We start from the raw sequence: 19985 nt of genomic DNA on the forward strand, positions 1-19985 counted from the left end.
GGTTGATGTTTCTCTCTCATTGATGTTTCTAACTCTCTATCTCCCTTCCTCCTCTGCAAAAATCATTAAAATATATTTAAAAAAAAAAAAAAGAATTAGCTGCAGGTTTGTCTCCCTGCAGTTGTGACAAGGTGGGACCCCCCTGTTAGGCTGAGGACAGGCCGGGTGGGGACAGCTGCTCTGGGTTTTCTGGTGCCTGGGACTCCCACCTCCTGAAAGGGCAGAGCCGCGAATGCCCGCAGCCGGGTTTCGTTCTGAGAAGCAGAAGGCAGAGAGACTTCTAAGAGAAATGCCTGACGGAGGGGATTACCCACGGGCTCCCAGAAGAGCTGCTAAAAACCAACCAGCAGCTCTTCCGGGTTTCGGTTACAGCCTGGGGCAGCTTCCCTGAGGGCAGTTCCTCTTGGGCATTCCTGAGACTTAAAAAAAGCAGGTCTATTTTTAAACCTTCTGGGAGAGGCCAGGCTGAGACCTGCAAGGACAAGGGCCCAGGCAAGGGCACTTGGAGGTGAAGCACGGACCGAGCGCTGCTCCTTCTGGGCTCATCCTGAGCTCCGGGCAGCTCTGCCTGGTGGCTCCCGGACCTTGGGAAGGGACCAGACCAAGTCGCCCTCTGCACTGCTCACATCAGGGCCTGGTCGTTCTCTGAGGGGGCTGTCCCGGGCACTGTGAGGGGCTGAGCAGCATCCCCCCCACCACCACCACACACACACACTCATACCAGGAGCACCCCAGTGTGACAAATGTCCCCAGATGTTGCCCAGTGTGCACTGGGGGACAAGGTTGCCCCAGGAGAGACCCTGAGCTAGTATTTTCTCTCTCTCTCCCTCTCTCTCCTGCATATCAAGCTCATGAGAGAGCACAGAGTCAAGTTACCAGGGGTTCTGGAGTTTTCCTCCCTTCCTTCTAACAGGTGAGCCAGGAAACAGCACGTGTCTTAGAAGCACTGGGGCCGCTGCCTGGCCAGGTCTGCAGAGCAGTTGTGACACCTTCCTCAGCAGTGTTGTAGAGAAAGAAGGGAAATCAAACTTCTGACCCACAGTAAACACTGCGTGAGCCTGCCGTCTCCAGCCCTACCCAGGGTGATCTCGGCCCAGCCCCCACCCCGTGGAGGCTCCACATCCATCACATTAGCATAAAATGAGGACAATGGACTGACTGAGGGGGGAGGGCTCAGCTGCAGCCTTGTCGGCCCCATTGAGGTGCTCCTTACCGAAAAGAGCAGATTGTTCCTAAACCAGAAGAGGAGGTGGCACAGGAGAAAAAGGTATCCCACAAGAAACTGAAGAAACAAAACTTACGGCCCAGGAGTAAATGCAGCGGAAAACAAATACTAATAGAAGTTTTTAAAAAACATCTGTACCCTCTTTTCTATCTTCAGGAGAAAAGTCAGGATAATCATAATAATGAAAACTGTAAAAATGTAACAGAGTAGTGATTCGCTCTGGGAGGGGGCCCCGGGGCACCTGCGGGGGGCACTGGAAAGGGTCCGTGTCTTCATGTAGGTGACGGTGACAGGTGCGTGCACTTTTATAATGCATGAGGGGAACAAAAATGCACGTAGCTGTACATGAATGATCTAGACACCCCTGTGATAAAAGGTGTCTGCATCTAGGAACCATTTAGGCCCAGAGTTGATCTAACTGTCAATAATGGGCAATAATATCTATAATAATAGTAATAATATAAATGATGGTACACCCATAACGTATAAAGCACAGACTAAATGCAGCCTCGTATCTTGGAGGGATCTCAGAAGAAAACAGACATTTGGGGGTGGGGGCTGGCCAAATCCAGATCCAGTGGAGTTTGATCCATACAGCACCAGTGTTCATTTCTTCGGACAGATGTCAGCCTTGGCCAAGCTGGCGAAGGGCATGTGGGAACCCTCTGTGCTGTTTGTGCCACTTGTCTGTCGATCTAAAATTATTTCAACATAAAGGTTTTGTTTGTTTGTTTAAGTCAAGTGTTAGAAGAATGTGTGCTGGCATGGGGAAATCATGTTTCCCTCACCATGTAATGTTAAGCAAGAAGTATTTTAAAGGCAGGTAATCAACCAGGATATAGGACCTGAATGTGTGAAAATGGGTGAGTGTGTGCACCCGTCTGGAAAGAACTGAGGTGTCTGTATGTGATTTCCAGATTTTGTAAAAATGCAGTTGTGTTCCTTTCATAGTCATAAAGATTCCTGTTATTTGTAGCAAACGCTGAATTGGTGAATATGGAGCCGCTGCTCATGGGGAGTACAAGGTCCGGGTCCTGTGAGGCTCTGGTCACATTTTCCTCAAGCAGTGGACACAGACACAAACTTGTTTTACATGTGTTCCTGTGTGAAGACACACCTGACATGCGTTGTTGCTTCACTCACATTGTGCCCACGGCAAGCTTCTCTAACACATGCATCTTCTTCGTAAGACACATCTCAAGTCTTCTTGTGCTCAGGAACCCAAGACAGCCCTTCAGCTCTAATCACCCACAAAAAAATAAAGTGTGCCCTGGCCAGTGTGGCTGAGCGGCATCCTGTGCACCAACAGATCAATGTTTTTCTCCCACATCATTGTCTCTCTCTCACATCAATGTCTCTCTCTCTCTCTCTCTCTCCCTCACCCTTCCTCTCTCTCTCTCTCAAATCGATAAAAATGTATTTTTAAAAAATGCAAAAATCATGGCACTAAACACCGAAAAGGACCCTGGTTTATAGTCTGAGCTGAGACATGAAGGCAGAGCCTCTGCCTCCTGGTTCCACTTCAGTTAGGCATGTGCTCTGCTCGCGTCCACGAATGACTCTGAGAACCCCTCAAAGGCATGTGTACTGGGCATGTTTATTTGGGGGTTAGAAATAAATTTCAGCAAGTAGGCGAATTCACAAATACAGCATCTGTGGGTAATGCGCATGGACTCTATGCTTAGGGCAGACTTTCCAGGCATCCGGCACCCCAGCACCCTGGCGTCCCAGCCCAGCAGTGGTCTGTCCCCGCACCAGCCACAGTAGCACCAGTGCTGACCTTCAGTAGACGCTGGCGTCCACCGGCCTCACGGGGCCGTGGCAGGAGCTCTCCCTACTCAGCGCCTTATTTCAGTGTGTGTGTCCTCCAGTCCTCCCTTAAGGCAGGGGGTCTCGAACAGGGGTGATCCTATCCCCCACGGGGCCATGTCTGGGGACATCTGTGGTTGTTACAACTGGAGGTGCTCCTGGCACTGAGTGGGTGGGGGCCAGGGATGCAGCTTAGTACCTGGGATGGCCATGATGTCAGCATAGCTGAGGGGGAGAGACCCCTGCTTTAGAGAAAGCCACCCCCAGTCACCACCTTCCTGTGGCTGAGACCCTAGAGCCTCTGTGACACTCGGGCTGGGCCTCCCCTGGTGGACCTCAGGGTAGGAGGTCCCTGCCTGACCTCGGCCACCCCACCTCCAGCCTCTGATGCCACCCCACCCCCACCCCAGGTCCACAGTGGTCCTCGGCTCTGACCCAGGAGGGACAGCCTGGTGCATCCCTTTGTGTAGACGGGAAAATCCCCATTGGTTTATGGAAAAAGCAAATGTTTGCAAGGGAAGAGGGACCAGCTCTCAGAGGCCACAGGGCACCTCCAGAGCCAGAGGGAAACAGCCTCGCTCTCCTGGGGGCCTCGAAGCTCAGGAGGGGGCTTACATTGGCCGGGGCAGGGACTTCTGCCACCCTCACCAGGGCAAGCCCACGGTTGAATAAGCCCCAAGGACCAGCTCCTCTAGCCCTGGAGGCTGGTCGACTGCAAGCTTTGAAGTGTGATCCTCGCCCAGCAACTCAGGGGACCCCTGGGAACACCGTGTGGGGCATCCTTCTGGTCAAGCTACATGCACAGACCTGCGGCCAGGCCTGGAACCTCCTCATCTGCAAATAGAAGGCTGGTGCTGGCCGTGTAGACCACACTGAGCTGGACAGACAGGGTCACTGCTTGCCTCTTCCTCTGTGCCTCGGCAGGAATTAGGAAAGGAGGTGCCCCCCTCCCCCGCATGGTGCATTCTCAGGGCAGCTGGTACGGTGTGGAGAGCAGGGTGTAGGCTGGCATGCAATTTCAGGGTTACCCTGGCAGCTGGACACAGCAGCCCCCAGGAACCCTCATTCTGTTTGAGTATCAGAGAGGGTTGTGGCTCTACCCGAGTTGTCCATGGCTCTGCTTGGGGCAGGGGGTCCTGTTCCCTGGAAAACAGGGCCTCTGAAGTGCCTGAGTCCACCCACCCCCGGGGCTCGATCATGGGGACTTCCTTCCTTTCCTGTTGACCTCCTGGCCCTGGGCGGCCAGCCTCAGATCCCTCGCCTTCCTGCGCCCATATACCTGTCACCTCGTCCACCCGAGGTTAATTGGTTTGCCCCCGAGTTCACTTTTTCCAGCTCTCCCTTTTTCTTTTTTACCCGGCACGTGGCTTCCATCAAAGTAAAAAACCAGACATGGAAAAACACCACACATTACATTCACGGCTCGATGCCTGGATATGTTGTTTTTCTTCTGCTGGTGCATCCGATGGGCTGGACTTGGGGTCCTCGTGTTCCAAAGTGGAATAATACAAATTCCAGAAGAAAACGTGACTCTCCTCCCCCCCCGCAAAGAAAATAGGATTGTCTTCTGAATGGATCAGTGTGAAGAATAAAGGGGACTTGCCCCAGTTTCCTTGGAGGACGGGTGCCACATTTTTGGCAACAGCAAAATATTTATCTGAGTACAGAGGCAGAGCTGCCTCAAACTGATTGTCAAACTGCAGTGGGAAGGCCAGAGAGGGTTGGGGGGCAGAAGGGAGGGGAGTAAGAGATCAACCGAAGGACTGGTAGAAAGGCGCTTCTTGGAAAAACTATAAAAGGTATGTAGCATTTTATCTTTACTTCATGAGCTTGGAATCTCTTGTTTTGAGAAAAAGGAACAAACAAGCCACAGTATCTCACGCGCGCACGACGTACTAGGCATTGTGTCACCGTGGAGAGAGCTCTGGGCTCCGAGCCAGGAAACCTGAGTTTAGATCTCAGGTTGGCCTCCCAGCCACCATCCCGAGTGGGCGGATGCCTTTCATCTCTGCCACGGAAATAACATCCTGCAGCTTCCCAAGAATGTCACAGAGATTACTAGGCCCCCGCTACAGAGACACGGTGTGCCGTGCCCAGGCGGCTCTGAGATACATGCCGATTACCTAATTTGAGGGAACGTGTTCATTTCTCCTCTAATCCTTTCTGTTTCCAAAGGCCTCAGCGTGCCCTGCTCTCCCTGGAGTTACTGCGTCCTCCCTCTTTTTCCTCCATCATTCAGGCTAACACTCTGCCAGTGTTGCTGACCTTTACAAAGAATCAGCTTCTGGTTTCATCGACCCTCCTCTCGTTTCTCTAGCCTCCGTTTCGTTTTCTCCTCTGTGGCGTTGTCATTTCCTTCCCCTTGTGGCGCTGGGTTTCGCTCGCTCTTCCCGCTCTTCCTGTGCTAGTCCCTTAGAATGCAGAGTCAGGTGGTGGGTCTGAGGTCGTCCTGGACGCAGCCTGTGTCCCCCCTCCTCCCCACCGTGTGCGGCCCTCACTGCATCCCCACACGGTGTACCCTTCAGGGTGTTGCATTTTCATCTTCATTCTCAGTGTTTCCTGCTTTGCCTTGGGACCCATCGCTTGTCTGAGTGCGTCTTCATTTCCTTGAGTTCCGTGATCCATTTGGGAAGGAACGGGCATTGGGACATGTTCCTCCATCTAGGACATATAAGCAGCAGGGTGGCTCGAACCGGTTTTCAATCCAGGATTATCTCAGGACCAGGGGTTCAGGCAGACCTCTCTGCAGGACTCGCTGGTGGGGTGCAGGGAGGGCTGGTTTGGGGGTGGGGAGCTTAGCTCTGGAGCTCATGTCACCTCTCGTACTTGTGAGGGCGACTGACGCACCCTGGTCCCCTGCTGGGCTCATCATTCATCCTGCTGAGGGCTCACCTCTCTCCAGCTTGTGCTTCTTGGGCCTCAGGTACCCCCGAAGGTGCTAGACCTCTGCTTGTACAGCCTGCAAGTGTCGGAGGCGGAGCCTCAATGGGGGGGAAAGGGGAGAGTTGGGGAGCCAGGCACTCGCTCTGGGCATAGAATTTAGGGGGGAGGGGCACTGAAAACCCAGTCATAGCAATAAGTTGTATCTTAATGTAGCAATAGTTCCTAAAAATCAAAATTAATGCCAAAAGAAAAATACACAGTGAATATATTTTTTAAGATTTTTAAATTGATTTTTAGAGAGAGAGAAAGGGAGAGGGGAGAGAGAGAGAGAAACATCAATATGAGAGTGAAACGTCGATTGGCTGCCTACTGCATGCCCTGTACCAGGGATCCAGCCTGAACCCTGGCATGTGCCCTGGTCAGGAATTGAACCGGCAACCGTTCAGTGCATAGAATGATACCCAACCAACTGAACCACACCAGCCCAGGCGAAGGTAAAAATGTTAAATAAAGGGGCTGGCTTCGCTCTCACACTCACACTAGCCCTTGGGCCTCAGTTACCTGTCTTTAACTAAAATTTGATATTTGGCTTGCCATGGATGGTTTATATTCATTTTCACCTTTTATAAAAACACTAGAGGCCCGGTGCATGAAAATTCATGCACTGGAGGAGGGGGTCCCTAAGCCTGGCCTGCCCCCTCTCACAGTCCAGGAGCCCTCAGGGGCAGGAGGTGACCTGGTGATCAGGGGAAGGCGACCCCCCCATCACCCCTCTGCTGCTGCCACTGCCGGCAGCGCAAGTCTCGGGCGGCCCTGGTTACCTGCATCTCGAGCCGGCCCTGGGCGGCTGGGGGGCTGAGGGGACTGGGCGCCGCCATCTTGTGGCTGTGGGCGCCGCCATATTTGAGGTGTGGCAGTCAATTAGCATATTCCCACCTTATTGGCTGTGAGTGCTGCCATCTTTGCTGGCAGGGAAGTCAATTAGCATATTCCCTCCTTATTGGCTGTGGGCACTGCCATCTTTGAGAGTGGGGCGGTCAATTAGCATATCCCCTCCTTATTGGCTGTGGGTGCTGCCATCTTTGCGATGGTGTGAGGGTCAATTAGCATATTCCCTCTTTATTAGATAGGATGGCATGGAAGTATGAATCATCATGATGGGTAAGCTTTCGGTGCCCCTTAGATTTTGCACCCAAGGGAGTGCCTTACCTGCCTCACCCCAGCCCCGCCCAGCAGTCACAGTGACTATGAATGATCATGATGATGATCTGATTATGGCCACTTCCCTGTGGTTACCAGAGCCCACAGTCGCTAGTCTTTTCACACTCTCCATCAGAGACGCACAGAGACTCACCCATTTTCCTGACAGAGGGATCAGGACTCAGTTGCCAGAGATCTAAGAGGAAGTGTGCGTTCCCCTGGGACGCAAACATGTGCAAGGGCCTCAGTGGAGCCACCTGGGCTCAGGTGTCAGGAGAGCAGGCTCAGGCTGCAGGCCGAATGCTGTGGGTTTAGGTCCCTGAGGTGCAGCACCTGCTGGTGGAGACGACACAAAGCCTCAGCCAGCTCCAGCTGGGCTGTGGCTCTAAGGGAGCACTGAGCACCCTGGCCCTGCTCCCAAGCAGCCATGCCTGCTGCTGACCGCTGTCCCTTTCCTTCCTCACCCCCATCCGCTCCTTCTCTATCTGCAGCTCCCACTCAGCAACTCGGCAGCCGTTCATCAGGCACTGACTGTGGGCCAAGCCTGGCGGCTCTGTCTTATTTCATTCTCATGGGATCCTCAAGGAACAAATTTCCTTATCCCCATTTTACAGGTGGGGAAACTAAGGCTTATCAGCAGAGAGATTTGGCAAGGCCCACTGACTGTGGGCAATGGGGCCAGGATATGAGTTCATTTCTCTCTGACCATAAAGCACCTGGCAGTTCGTATAAACCAGGGTTCTCCAGAGAAACAGAACCAATAGGCTGTGCATATACAGAAGGTTCATTTTAAGGACTTGATCATGGAGGCTAGCAAGTCCAAAATCTGTAGGATGGAGAACTAGGAGAGCAGATGGTGCCGTCCAAAGGCCATCGCTGGAGAATTCTTGGGGAGATCTGTCTTTTGTTCTATTCAGACCTTCAACTGATTGGACGGGGCCCACCTGCATCCGGGAGGGCAATCTGCTTTTCTTAAGGTCCACTGGTTTAAATGCCGATCCAGACATACCCTCACAGAAACACCCAGAATAGTACTGGACCACATATCTGGGCATCCCATGGCCCGACCAAGTGGACATGTAAACTTATGATCACCTGGCCTCCCAAGCTGCACAGCTACTTGCCCATCTGGACGGGCCCATCAGAGCCCTCCAGAGCTGTGGTCACTTTCCCTGGGAGTGTCAGCATGGGGACAGCAGCTGGGTGTCACCAGGCCACCATCCAGTAGTAGACCTAGCTGTGTTAGTACCTGGAGGGTCAAATGGGAGAGAACCTGCTCCTTAGCTCCTTCAGGGTATTGGCAGAATAAGTTTCCTTGAGGCTGTAGGACTGTGGACCTTGTTGCTTGCTGCCTGTCAGCTGGAGCCTGCCGCCAGCTGGTAGGGGGTCTCCCACAGCACCTTGCCAGGTGAGCTTCTTATACACAGTTGCTCACTTCATCAAGACAGCCAGCACGAGATCACATTTCTGAATTCTGTGTATGTTTCCCACTCCCTGTGTGCCGATTTTGGCCCAAACCATGCTTCCTAAGTCTGAGAAGTGAGTGCCCAGCCCTGAGGTAGCCACTGCTCCCCTTCCCAGCGAGAGCCCCATTAGACCTCAGCACTGCAGGGCGGCCCAGGGCTGGGTGGCATCTCAGCATTCACGAGAAGAGGCGTGATGGAATTTGGACAGACGCAAAAGGGGATGTCAGCATGAGCAGAAGCAGACACTTGGTTTCATTGTTAGAAATTCCATGAAGGCCACGGACGGAAGCCTTATTTCAGGGCAGAGGCCTCTGGGCTACCGAGATAAGCTCGCTTTTCCAGTGGGGTTTCTGCAAATCCAGAGCTGGCTCCCTGCAGCCCCCGGGCACTGAGATCCCTCCCTCCTGGTCCCTGGGGCGCCAGGCACGGGGATCCTCGACAGGGGCCTCTGCGGGTGCCCTTCTCTGGAAGGTTCCACCAAATGCCAAGCTTAACACCTCAATGCTGATGTGGATCCTTCCATCCTAGTCATGTCCCCAAATGAGGATGCAGCCCGGTGACACCTCCGTGGTGGCGTCTCGAAGCGATCTCCGCCTACACTGGCCGAAACCTGCATCCTGGACCCAGACTTTCGCTTCTATGCTGCCCAACCCCCGAATAGCTGTGTTTCAGGGTCAAGCTTCCATCCAGACACAGTGGTTTGGCAGCCGAGTAGGGGCCCATCCAGATGTCCAGGGCAGGGCACCCTGACATTTGGTCTCAAACCCTCCTGTCCACACCTGGTGGGCATCTGGGGCCCCTCAGGAGGTGACCGGCCTAGACACTGAGGATTCATGGCGTGAGCCAGGAGCAGGAGCCTGGAAGCCACACTGGTAGCCTTAGCCCACCCCAGCTTCTCACCTGAACCCGGTGGGACCAAAACAAGGAACACATCTCACAGGAAACCAGCTCATGGGATGGGACAGTCCTCACACCAGGGTTCCCCTTGGCTGCTGACGCTGGGACTGTGTCATCCTCTGTGAAGGGCCATCCTGGACACTGTTGAGCAGCATCCCTGGCCCCACCCCTCAATTGTGATGGCCACAGATGTCCCCAGACATCTCCCAGTGTCCTCTGGGGGCCACCCCAAGTGAGAACCCTCTAAAACTTCAGTTAATCATATTGTTGGTTGGGTTATTGTTTGGGATTGTTTGTTTTGTTTCATTTTTTTTCTAGTTTTCATTTTTCACATGAAAAATGTCCCTACCTACAGCTAGTCCTTAGGAAGAGTCTCTCTGGATCTGTTTTATTCGGGACTTTAACAACCTCAGAGTGGAGTGGGCATCCCTGGAGATCGCACAGATGCCTGGTAACCAGCAGTCATCCTGTCATATGGTGTTACACCTGCAGTGCATTGTTGACCAGCAACCCAAGAGCCCAGCACAAGAAGCTCCAACCAGTGACCTGGCTCTAGATCCGTCCTCGAGGGCATGTGTGCCGAGGGCAGGCGGTCAGGTGTAGTCAGGTGCTCTGCCCTTGGCTGCCAGTCCTGGGGGCCCCTGTCCTAGGAGAGAGCTTGGCCCTGGGGACAGAGTGAGTTCCTCAAGGAGCCTCCTCGGTAAACACCTGCAAGGTGGCCACCCGTCCCTTCTATACAGGTGGCCCTTTGGTGCCCAGCTTCCTGGCCACGACCTCCAAAGACATCCACGTCTCAATCCCAGGACCTGTGGACATGTTGCCTCACATGATAAAGGGATTTTGCAGGTGGGATTAAGTCAAGGACCCTGAGATGGGGATGACACTGGATTATGGGGGGGGGGCAGTGTCATCACAAGGTCCTCATAAGAGGCAGGCAGGAGGGTCAGAGTCAGAGATGGAAGAGGCTGAGCTGCTGGCTGTGAAGATGGAGGGAGGGGCCACGAACCCGGGATAAGGGGCCTCTAGGAGCTGGAAGAGGCTGGAAACGGTTCTCCCCTGGGACCTCCAGGAGGCCCAGCCCTGCCCACAGCTGGGGTTGGCCCCCACACTGTCAGAGAATGGATATGTAGTTTTAAGACACCCAAGTTGGTGGTCATTTGTGACAACAGCCACAGGAAACAGAGACAGTGCCCACGAAATGTCCCAGGAGCTGTGGATACACGGGGAAGGGTTTTAGTGCAGCCTGCCTGTGCACAGACAGCAGGCCAGGCGCTTCCCAGAGGGGATGGCACCTCACGGGGCTTTGCAGGAGGCTTAGGAATGTGTCCAGGCCCAGATGGAGAAGGATCTGTCTGAGCCAAGGTGGGAGGGCCTGCCTCTCCTCTTCTCCCGTCCCAGCCCTCCTGCCCCTGGCTCCCGGGCTGCACCCTCCCTGGGCCAGGGTGACAGCACATCCTCAAGTGCCAGAAGCCTAGAGAAGTGCACGGCAGGCGCTCGGCATCCTGGCCAGCCCCGGTTCCCGGCTTGCAAATTCTCACATGACTGCAGTCATCCTCTGAGTGGACAGAGAAAGCCTTTTCTGCTGCCCGCACATCAGCTGCATCGTCACCCTCCGTCACCCTCCGTCACCCCAGGCTCATTGTCCGCGGCGCCCACAGCCGCTTATTCCCGGGCTCCGCGCTCCGTGCCGCAGGCAATATCTGCCCGCCCTGCTGCTCTGTATTTCCCTGGCTTGTGGGCACCTCATTCATTCCCTTTTCTCTGGCTCTTTCTAAATATAGCTGCCCGGGGACTAATTTAGCCTACACACAAAGGGACTGGTGACAGAGAGAATCACAAGACGCTGTTCTCCGCGCGGTGCATGCCTTTTCTTGGGAAGCGTCTGGTTGACAAAGTCCTCAGACTTTTATAGCCCCCACAGTGCCACCAAAAGGCCCTCACGTGGCCGCCCTTTCCCACACTGGCCAGAGTGACCGTGACCCTGGAGGAGCTGCAGGCACAGGAGAGGGGTTAGGGAGAGGCCCCGTGTTTGGAGACCTGGGGAACATCAGGGGTGAGGACAGAGGCAAAGGGTACCTGCTTGACCCCTGGCTGCTCGGGGGTAGGGGCATCAAAGTGGTTTTGGGTCTGCCTTGTACTGAAATTCAAATGCCAGCGCAGCAACCATATCTCTCTGTAGATCCGGTGAGCCTGCTGGGGGCTAGAGGACAGCCCCATCCCAGCTGCTGGGGACACAGCGAAGAATGTGCCCCGCCCTGACTTTATTCTCCTGGCATGTGCTGGCCACGCTGTGTGCACATTTCTGTAGAGTCAGGGCAGGGTCTCCCCTTGGCACTGCAGACGTTGGGGCGGAGTCGTTCTCTGCAGGGCCGTCTGGGCACTATGGGAGGCTGAGCAGCACCCCTCCCCCCACCCACTCAACACTAAGAGCAACCCCCAGTTGGGACAACCGCAGATGTTCCCAGACATCACCCAGTGTCCCCTGGGGGCAGGATTGCTTGGGGTGAGACCCCTGTTCTAGGGGCTTCTGTGACATGGACTGTGGCACAAAGGTTACCCCCAGAGGTGTGCAGAGCCAAGGCCTTGTGCACACAGTAGGTGTGCGGGAAATGTACATTGATAGAGGTGCATGTGGACAAGCATCTGCAAATGCAGCTCCCAACAGTACTTCAAAGCTACTTTTCTCCCAAACCTCCATCTCGTTTTATTTTGGTTAGGGATTTTTTTTTCTTCCTCTTTCAACAAAACATCCTCTCTTATTCTGATCACAGCGTGCCCAAGAACAGTCAGCCCCCTTGGTCCAGGGAAGAGCCTGCATCCTCACCCTGCACTGTATGCCCTCCTGTCGAATCTGGCTGGAGGTTTGTGTTTGGGGGTTTTGAGTTTCTTTCTTTCCTATTTAATGACAGGCAGGGGTGAGTGTCTGAATGCTGGGCCCTGGCAGGAAAGAATTCAGAAGCTCAGTGTGAGCTGTTAAGCTACCGGTTCCGGAAGTTTTAAAGCAAAAGGAAGGCTGTTCTCTCTGAAGACAAGGAGTCGCTGATGCCTGCCTCCTCCCCTCCCCTCTCAATTTGCTGCCAGGAAGTGTGAGTTAAGCACTGCAGCCCCCAAGGACTGCCAGCTGCAACCGTCCTCTCCGCCTCCCCCCAAGGCCACCTTCCTGGGCTCTGACTCACTGGGCATGCCGGTCGCTCAAGCCTGGATGAGAAGACTCGAGGAGCATTGGAACTGCTTGGAAGCAGCCAGGGCCTCTCCGGGCTGGAATTCCCTGAGGCCCGTGCCATCAGGGACGAAGTGCACACAGCACTCAGGCCCCAGTTTACAGGAACCACACTAATGGCCAAGCTTCTGGCTGTAATGCTGTACCTGCGCCTCAGGGCCGCTATAATGGGAAATGGGAGAGGGCACGTACGCTGCACACTCACTTCAGTGTCCGTGCTCGGCCGCCAGTAGTGAAGCCAGCAGGAATTACCACGTGACCGACGCCCAGCACAGAGGCTCCTAGAAAGACTCCTGTCCAACAGTGAGGATACCGCTCTGGCCCACCTGGCCTGTGTCGCTGCTATGTGGGTTGCATAGCAGACGATCACAAACTTAGCCGCTTATACCACCCAGGTGCCAGCCCATGGTTCTGGAGGTCAGAAGCCAGGCCATGCCCAGGCTGGCGTCTCTGCTCAGGATCTCACCGGCTGAAGCTGAAATGTCTTATCTGGAACTTGAGGTCATCTGAGCCCATTCCGATTGTTGCAGAATTCAGCTCCTTACATCTGCATGATGGGGTCACCGTTCCCTTGCTGTCTATCAGCTCCTAGCAGTTGCCCCCTTCCTCACCACCTGCCCCCTTCTTCAAAGCCAGCATCAGAGGGTCTCCCTTGCATGGAATGCCTTTCAAGCTTCACATCATCTCTGCTCCCTTTTAAGGGCTGGCCTGAGTAGAGAAGGCCCACCAAAGATGATCAGCCTTTCTTAAAGTCACCAGAGCCGCCTGCCAGGGCCTTGGCCTGGAGCATATTCTCAGGTCCCACCACACTCTAGGAGAGGTGATTACACAAGGTCATTGGGGTCATCATAGAGGTGTGGCTGCCACACCTTGTCTCATCTTCCTAACAGGCACACGGGCCCTGATGAGCCCTTGCTAGGTGCTGGGGAAGGCTCAGTGTGACATAACTGGTGTGGAAAATGCCCGTAATTGCCCAACAGCCCCCAGGAGAAGGAGGGGTCCTCGTGTACACATGGTCACTGCGCGCCACAGGTGAGAGTGGGCGCCAAACAGCCCCCAGGAGAAGGGGTCCTCTTGTACACATGGTCACTGCGCGCCACAGGTGAGAGTGGGCTCTGACTCAGGGTGGGGCCTGAAACCAGCAGCACACTACCAAAACCCTACTTCCCGTCTCCTGTGGTTCCCCTTCTTGTCTTTTTTTTATTATTATTATTATTGATTTCAGAGAGGAAGGGAGAGGGAGAGAGAGATAGAAACATCCCAATCTCCCTTCTTTCAAACGGGGGCCCACACTGGGGATCGAGCCCGAAACCCAGGCATGTGCCCTTGGCCAGAATCAAACCTGGGACCCTTCAGTCTGCAGGCTGGCACTCTACCCACTGAGCACCAGCTAGGGCCCCTTCTTGTCTTTAACAGCAAACTTCAGGAAAGAAGTGTGGATGTGAGGGCTCTCTTGAGGGGTTCTAACCCTGCCTTCCCCCAGGGGCACTGGGCCATGTCTGGGTACATCTGTAGTTGTCACACCTGGCTATTGAGTGGGTGGAGACCAAGAATGCTGCTCAACCTCCACAGAGCCCAGGAAGGCCCCCCAAAGAGAAGGAGCCACCCCATTGTCAGCAGTGGGTGGAGGCAACCCTGCGTCGTCTCTCCTACTCATCACACTGGTGAGCCTCCGTGGAGTACCGAGAGCCACAGGCCCCCTGGGCTCGCCGGCCCTCCTCGTCCGGGCCTGGAGGTCATGCTGCTTTAGAAGATGCCACCCATTTTCATGAAGTTGGGAATGAGTGTGGGGGAACCTCAACATGGAGAATGTGCCTCAGAGACAAAACACGGGCTGTGGCCTCTCCCAGGGGCCAGCCTGTCTAACATGCAGTCTACAGGGCTGTCCGTCCTTCAGCACATGGAGTTGACCACCTGCTGCAGGCAGCCCCCGGCAGCCTGAGCTCAGCCCCAGTCTCCCTTCTTTCAAACGGGGGTGGGGCCTGCTGAGCCTCGCACCAGGAGGGGTCCTCAGTCGGCGCCGAACCAGGAGCTGCTCCTCAAAGGCCCTTCTTGCCGCGTCTCAGCCCTGCCAGGCACATTTTTCACATTGTTTTCCTTTTATGCAGCCCAGCTGGCCAACTCTCAGAAGCCTCCCCTGGCATCCGATTCTTTCCCTTCTGGTAAGCAGCGGCTCGCTCGCTCCGCGTATCCAGCAGGCTGGGCGTGGCACTCGGCCCAGCTATGAGAGCTATGTGCGGAATTCGGAGGGATTGCTGGCATTTTTGTGCCTCGCTCTCATTGTTTCCTGTGCAACTGGAAAACACCTCAGAGGGTGGAGATGGCATCACCGGCCCGCAGAGGCGCTGAGTCAGCTCTCCTGGGTCTCCGGGGAACTCCAGCCCCAGCCCGAGTCTGAGTGGCTTCTGTTTCCCCAGTTGAGACATTCCCGGCAGGTTTGAGCTTCTCTGGATGCCCAGGGTGTGTGCCAGGGTGGCAGGGAGCAGATCCACTTTCCTGGCAGCCCCGGAGCTCCCGGGGCCCTGCAGGGGTTGTCGTCTGCATCTTGGCTTTGTACCCCAGGACGTGTACCGAGGTCAGAATGCCTGCCCCCAGCGGGGAGTTGGTACCTTTTTGCCATGCATCCTCCTGTGGGCAGTCGGGACACACAGTCCAGTTTCTTGGCAAAACCCAGAGTCCAAACGACACCGTGGAGCCTGCTCCACCTGAGCCTGTTACTAGAAAAGAGAACAGAAATATGACCTTGAGGAGCCCTCGCAGGGGTTCTCCACGTCGTGCAAAGGCGTCGATGCCTTTCGAGGAACGCACAGGCTTCCCAAGAGCACTCGGGTGCCCTGTCAGCAGCTGGCAGGAAAGCCTGCTCTGGTCCTTGGGGGGAAATGCCCAGGACTCAGCCTGGCATGGCTGGCAAACCACTAGACGGGAGGCATGAAGCTAAGGCTTTTTGCTATTAAATGCCACTCATGGTTTTCTCTGACCCTGGTGGCCGCAGGACTCTCCCAGACCCGGCACCCCACATCTGTACTATGTTTAATTCCATTTCTGCAACTTGAGAGCTGGGTGACTTGGAACAAATCGCTGCCTGTCTCCGAGCCTCGGTTGCTAAGGCTGCGAAATGAAGTTAGGACAGAGAAAGCCCCTCAGCTGCTGAGTGGTGAGAGGAACTGAGTGAGGAGACACGGGGACACCTGGACTTAGGTGCTGTCGCGCTGGCCCTGGACCAGTCGTGGCGCACGGAGGTGAATGGTTATTTTTTTAGATGATGACTTCATCTTTTCCTGTGTAAAGTCACTCAGTTCAGATAAGATGTCACTAGTAAACTCCTAAAGTAATACTGAGAACTCCAGTCACTGGAATTGAATCACCAAAATAGTGTAATAAAAAACAGCACTCTAAAATTGTTACGGCAGACGCACAGAACATTGTGGATAAACTGGTTGGAGAATGCGGCGAACTGGTGTGTTCCAAAGGCTTTTCACTTCCTGTTTTCCACGGGAACTTTCTCATTATTTCATCAAGTGCCTCTCCTTCCGCATCTTTTATTTGTTTGTTTTCAGTCCTTCTCAAAGTCACCTGCTTTTAATCTGGGATCATTTTTCTCTAATATCCTTTTATTTTGCCTTTAATAAGGCAGGGCAGCTAGTGATAAAGTCTGTTCATTGTTAAAAATGTCTCTCTTTTGCCCTAGCCTGTCAAGGGCACGTACCATGGTTGCAGGCTCCTCCCGGGGCCCTGGTTGGGGCACCTGCAGGTGGCAACCAATCAATGTGTTTATCTCACATCGATAATTCTCTGTCTTCCCCTCTCCCACCCTCTCTTAAAATCAATGGAAAAATATCCTCAGGTGAGGATTTTTTTTTAAATCTCTTATTTACTTTTTTTTTTTTTTAGATTTAGACATAGGTAAAAATTTTTAATAAGTATTTTTTATTGTTGACAGTATTATAGATGTCCCTGCTTCCTCCCCTCACCCCCGCCTTGAAAATGTCTTTTTCCCTTGTTCTTGAAGCTTGTTTTCAGCAGGTTTGTTTGTTTGTTTGTTTTGATTTTATTTAGGTATAATTCCTATTTAGTAAAAGGAACAGATCTTAACTATACAGTTTAATGAATTTTGACAAATATATACATCTGTGTACACCAACACCTCGAACAAGATACATAACATGTCTAATGTCTGTCTTCTTTTGCTTAACAAAATACTTTTGAAACTCACACATGTGACTCCATCTATCAGTACATCATTCTTTCTTTTTTTAAAAAAATATATTTTATTGATTTTTTACAGAGAGGAAGGGAGAGGGATAGAGAGTTAGAAACATCGATGAGAGAGAAGCATCGGTCAGCTGCCTCCTGCACACCCCCTACTGGGGATGTGCCTGCAACCAAGGTACATGCCCTTGACCGGAATTGAACCTGGGACTCTTCAGTCTCCAGGCCGATGCTCTATCCAGTGAGCCAAACCGGCCAGGGCACATCATTCTTTCTTATTGTGCAGTCATAGTCCATGGTATGAATGACCACAGTTTATTCATTCTCTTGTTGATAGGCATTTGTGTGGTTTCCAATTTTTGCTATTATAAATATAAAGACATATAGACATCTTGTGCAAGTATTTTTGTGGAAATACATTCTTATGTATCTTGGGTAAATCCCAAGGAGTGGAATTGTGGGTCATAGGTTAAGTATGTGTGTAGCCTTATAAGAAACTGCTAAACTTGTTTCCCAGAGTGATTGTACTATTTCACACTCCCATCAGCATTTCTGCATCCTCCCCAATACCTAGTATTGATGGCCTTTTTAATTTTTGCCACTCTGTTAGTTATGAATCAGTCTCTCATATCTCTCATTGTGGTTTTTATTTCTATTTCCCTGATGGCTAGTCATTGAGCATCTTTTTTCTTTTTTTGTTAATCCTCTCCCCAGAATATCTTTCCATTGATTTTTAGAGAGAGTGGGAGGGAGGGGGAGAGACAGAAAGAGAGAAACATCAATGTGAGAGAGATACATCGATTGGTTGCAGGCGCACCCTGAACCAGGGTCAGGGATCGAGTCTGCAACAGAGGTGCATACATTTTCTTAACTGAAATTGAACCCGGTATCCTTCAGTCCATGGGCTGACGCTCTGTCCACGGAGCCAAACTAGCTAGGGCTCATTGAGCATCTTTTTATATGCTTAATGGCCATTTCTCTGTTGGTTTCTAAGATGCTGCCTGAGGGTGTAGAGCTTGTGGAATCTGTGGCTTGCGGTCTTTTTTTTTCTGATCAGTTTTGGGAATTTATCTATTCAAAGATTTCTTCTGTTCTGTTCTCTCCTTCTTCCAGAGTTCCACTTACCTGTGTGTCAGACTTCACTGCACCCTCTGCATGTGCCTTCTCTGCTGTGGTTCCTTTCCCTTTGTGCCTCCTTGCTTCATTCTGTGTATTTCCCCCTGAACTACCTTCCAGTGCACTCATTTTCTCTTTAGTTGTCGTCAGTGATACTATTTACTCCATTGTGGTTTTGTGGGGTTTTTTTTACAAGTGTGCACATGACATATTTCCAAAGATTATTTCCCATAGTAAGGTTTTAAAAATAGAAAGTAAACATAAGTATTCTGTGGGACTATGTTCAAGGATTGACAGATTTGGGGGAGAAACTCTTTATATACTCTACAATACAGGTGTCCCAAAAATGTATCAACACTTTGAATAATTATGAATTCCAATGGGTCAAATCTGAAAAGAAAGAAATATTAATGGAGCTATCAGCTGTTCAGTGTGTGTACATTTTGGGACACCCTGTGTATATATACTCAGGACAAAAGCAAACATTATAAAAAGTATAAAAATAGACAAAAAGATATAAATTCAACATATTTTGGTTGAAATTTTAGAGATTTTTTTTCTTCTCTTTCCCCTTTACTTCAAAAGTTATAAACACTTTGAAGCAGCATGTATTGTTGCACTTTTGACGTTTTGTTGTACAGTTAATGAACTCGAGAGTCCAGATGACCAGTCCTCATCTATTTGGTCTTCCCATTCTTTTGTTTCTTCTTTGATTAACAAAGGTTTTCTTAGACTGAAGTATGATAGAACCGGCGTTAGCTGATGACAACAGAGCTATCTAGCTTTTCAGCAAGAAAGTTACAAATATTTCGCATTTTTCCAAATTCAGTGAATGTGAAACAGACCTCTGCTTCCATGTGATCAGCATTCCCCACTCTTCTGCCGTCCTTTGTCACCGTTACAGTTTCTGCCAGTCTTGATGTGGCTTCTTCTTTATATCCTTAGTCTTAGGACTTCTGTTCAGCTAGATGTCAGATGTTCTGCATTACAGCTGTTGTGTAATTTAGTTGTAATGTTTGCAGTTGTGGGAAACTCTGGGTCCTGTGTTTGCCTGCACTGCCTTGTTGACTGAACTCCCCATTGTGTTCTTACATTTCAGATATTAGCACTTTCTACACGTCCATGGGTTCTTTCTTCTACAGTTTCCAATTCCCTGCTAAAATCCCCATCTCACCCATATATCTCTTTGAACATAATTAACACAATTATTTTAAAGTCTCTCCCAGCTCCCATGTAGAGAGCCCCTGGAGCCTGTTTGCGTTGCCCACTGTTTCTGTTGATTTGTGTTCATGTGTTGATTTATCTTGTCTCGGTGTGTGCCTGTTATTTCTCACTGTGCTGCACATTGTGATCGCAGACTTGTTCGTAGGAATCAGTTGAAGCCTAAGATGATGGTGTTTTCCGCCCGAGAGGATTTATATCTACTTCTGCCCAGCATCTAGGGCCGCAAGCCACCTAAGGTCACCTCAACCCCATATCAGGCGCTGAGATTATTCAAAACTAAACTACAGTCGCTGTCAGTGCCTGTCTACTTCCTGTGTACCCTTGTGCTCAGAGTGTAGCACTTTGTTGTCCCAGTTCATACCAAGGGAGGTTCACCAAGCTCTCTCGGCCCTGGATCTCGGCCTCCATGCCCTAGCCTCGCGAGGCTAATAGAGGTATCGCTCAGCCTCTCAGCAAATCCTCCACTCACAAAAAAGTAACCTCAAAAGCCAGGATCTTGGGTTTCCGTCCTCCCCCAGAGCCTGACAAGTAATTCTTCACCATCTTAATAGCCCGAGAGCACCTTCAAGCAGCTGTTTCTCTGTCCTGTCCAGCTTCTCTGGTTGCCCTCAGCAGGAGCCCGTCCGTGTTAGCCAGCTCACTCACTGCTGTGCGAGCTGAAATCTACAGACACAGATTTTTTTAAATTTATTTATTCATTTTTAATATATTTTTATTGATTTCAGAGAGGAAGGGA

The 19985-nt window shown here is 51.9% G+C and overlaps 1 protein-coding gene across 2 annotated transcripts in view; it reads left to right on the top strand.

The window, feature by feature from the left end:
* The window catches only part of GNG7 (guanine nucleotide binding protein (G protein), gamma 7), an 89667-nt gene that overhangs the window by 55192 nt on the left and 14490 nt on the right, over positions 1–19985 (top strand). The window contains exon 1 of one of the 2 annotated variants that reach the window (XM_014533667.1): positions 14809–14862. The exons of the other annotated variant lie outside the window; for it this stretch is intronic. The gene's annotated coding sequence lies outside the window, so the exon portion shown is untranslated. Of the gene's footprint in view, positions 1–14808; positions 14863–19985 lie in introns of those variants that run through there. 2 annotated transcript variants of the gene reach the window in all.

This window comes from Myotis brandtii, unplaced genomic scaffold, assembly GCF_000412655.1.
Source record: "Myotis brandtii unplaced genomic scaffold, ASM41265v1 scaffold122, whole genome shotgun sequence".
Lineage (NCBI taxonomy): Eukaryota > Metazoa > Chordata > Mammalia > Chiroptera > Vespertilionidae > Myotis > Myotis brandtii.